Source organism: Tenrec ecaudatus, chromosome 13 (genome assembly GCF_050624435.1).
Source record: "Tenrec ecaudatus isolate mTenEca1 chromosome 13, mTenEca1.hap1, whole genome shotgun sequence".
NCBI classification, from domain to species: domain Eukaryota; kingdom Metazoa; phylum Chordata; class Mammalia; order Afrosoricida; family Tenrecidae; genus Tenrec; species Tenrec ecaudatus.
This window is the reverse complement of record NC_134542.1, coordinates 129902339-129904788: the sequence shown is the minus strand read 5'-3', so window position 1 is coordinate 129904788 and position 2450 is coordinate 129902339. Positions and strand designations below refer to the sequence as shown.

The window sequence follows — 2450 nt, the reverse complement described above, 5'->3', positions numbered from 1 at the left end:
ATGATCACACAGGCTAGTGCACTTCTTCCATGTGGGCTTGTTTCTGTGCTAGATGGTCGCTTGTTTCACTTTAAGCCTTTAAGACCCCAGATGCTATATCTTTTAATAGCTGGACACTATCTGCTTTCTTCATCACATTTGCATATGCACACATTATGTCTTCAATGATTGTTCCAGGAAGGTGAGCATCACAGAACGCCGGTTTGTTAGAACAAAGTGTCCCTGTATTGAGGGAGGGTATGAGCAGAGGCCTGAAGTCCATCCACTACTTCAGTGTATTGCCATATAAATATATGTATGTAGGCCAGTACCTGTATTTTTATGGATCAATGTACTGACATATGTCCATACCTATATTTATACCTCTATTCATAGCTTGGCTTCCTAGATTATTCCTCTGTTTCCTTTCACCTTCCTCCTGATCCACTGTCACACTGGCCCTACTTCCGCCACTTGGTACTTCCTAACAGCTAGCTTGCTACGGTTCCAATACCTCCAAGAAGATCCCCTCTTTTTAATGGATCTTTCCCTCTGGAATCTTCACACACTCAAATGCATATCAACTACCAGGGACTTGATTTCGATTCCTGCTAATCCCATGTGTGTCCCAATAGGACAGGGCTTTCCACAGCTGATTTGAGGAAGCAGGTGATCAGGTTCTTCCTTTGAGTACCCCGGCATGAACGCAAACCTCCAATGTCCCCGTGAGCTGCCGAGAGCATTAGCCATTTGCTCCACCTAGGCACTAATTTTATACTACCGGAATTTTCTTTTACATCTTAAAAAAAAGACAAATAACTCTTTTAAAGAGCAAACTGAGAACCTTGTCCCTTGGATGGTCCAGAATTATGAAGAGACGTAGCATTTCCTGTAAGAGAAAAGGATGCTTAGTCAGGGCAGTCTGCTGAGCAGAGACCGTAGGATTTAACCCCTGGTTTGTCTTCTTCAGCGTAAATTGGATGTACAGAGCTATACTGTCTCTCCATGTTTGATGGCAGTGTATAAGCAAACAAAGGTAAGATGAAGTCAGGGTAGAGGTGCACCTAAGCCAAACAACACCCAAGAACCAGGGCTTCCCCCAAAACCCAAGTGGACTGCCCAAGCTGTTGGCCTGCTGCCCTATCCCTACCTTCCTAGGAAGCATGAGTATCTCTAGACTCATGGAGCTACCAAAGCCAGAGGAGGATTGAAGGTCCACCCTCTGTTCTGTTGTTCTATGATGAGGCAAGACCCTCGGTCAAGGGTACTTCACCACTTTCTTACCAGGAATCAATTCTTTGAGCAGACTTTATTCCCTTCCAGAGAGTATGGCAGAAGCATGGTTTGCAGATCATGGTTATCTAGAACTTTACAACAGTCTCGCCTTAGGAAATGCTCATAACGCTCTGTGCCTTGCTTCCTACGTGTAGAAAAGGGGTCTTGTGGTAGACTCTTTGTCATAATAATTTTAGGAGAATTCATCTAGTTAATACATAAAAATGCATTAATGGAATAATGTTTACCATAAGCTAAGTACAATATATATGGATTATTATTGGTTTTTTTGAAAATCCACAAAAGTAAAGGAACATGGTAATATAATTAATTGCTGAATGATATTTTCAAAATACTGGTTAATTCAGTAGATGTGGGTGTGACCTATTGTTCAAGTAATTACTGCTTTGCGTTGAGCAACCTCTCTTTGTAGCTTGACAAGTGGCATATTTTTTTTCAATTTTCACATGATTTTATTTTCTCCCTTCAATCATAATAATAATATGATAACCAAATTTTGTCTTAACAGGAGGGTCTGTATACACAGGTTTATCTAATCCACTTACAGGCAAGGCAAATGCTTCTTCTTGAAATGGTCCTACCATGGACCCTCTGGTCATCCAACCCAAGTCACCCCTTGCCTGGCTTTATCTTCACTATATTGTGCAGCTACTTCATTGAATCTCATTCCAGACTTCAATTTTTCCATGGCTTCCAAATTTCTACTGTTTTTCGCACAGAATGTGCCTGACCTTTATTGCATTGCCACCACCTTTGGGACCCTGAGCCTTCTTGTCAGCACTGTCACTCCCAGAGGCTGCTTCCCCTTTTCCACCTTTTCCAGTACCACTTCTTCCCTTGGGCGGCATCTTGGAAACTTGCAGGCGAGCTCGCAAGTGCTTCTGTAGCTTCGACAAGTGGAATATTTTACTGATGTTCTACATTTTGGATTTTTCCCTCTTATCTAAAAATTTCCCCCCAAAGAATAAAAAAATAATCAAAATACATTATCTGACAGACAACTAGCTACATAATTGATTGACCCCAAATTTTAGCAGATGTTTTTCTTTTGCCAATTCAATGGTGGCAACACCTGCTTTCAGATATACAAAAAGAGACAATGAGGTTCGAATCGTGATTGTGTCATTTCAAGTATATACATTTGATTGGTTGCAGCAAAGGAGATTCTAAATTGT

At 41.3% G+C, this 2450-nt stretch overlaps 1 pseudogene; it reads right to left on the bottom strand.

Moving 5' to 3' along the window:
- Window positions 1-1727: 1727 nt before the first annotated feature.
- LOC142424665 (peptidyl-prolyl cis-trans isomerase NIMA-interacting 4 pseudogene) lies at window positions 1728-2149 on the bottom strand (annotated as a pseudogene).
- Between the last annotated feature and the right edge of the window lie 301 nt (window positions 2150-2450).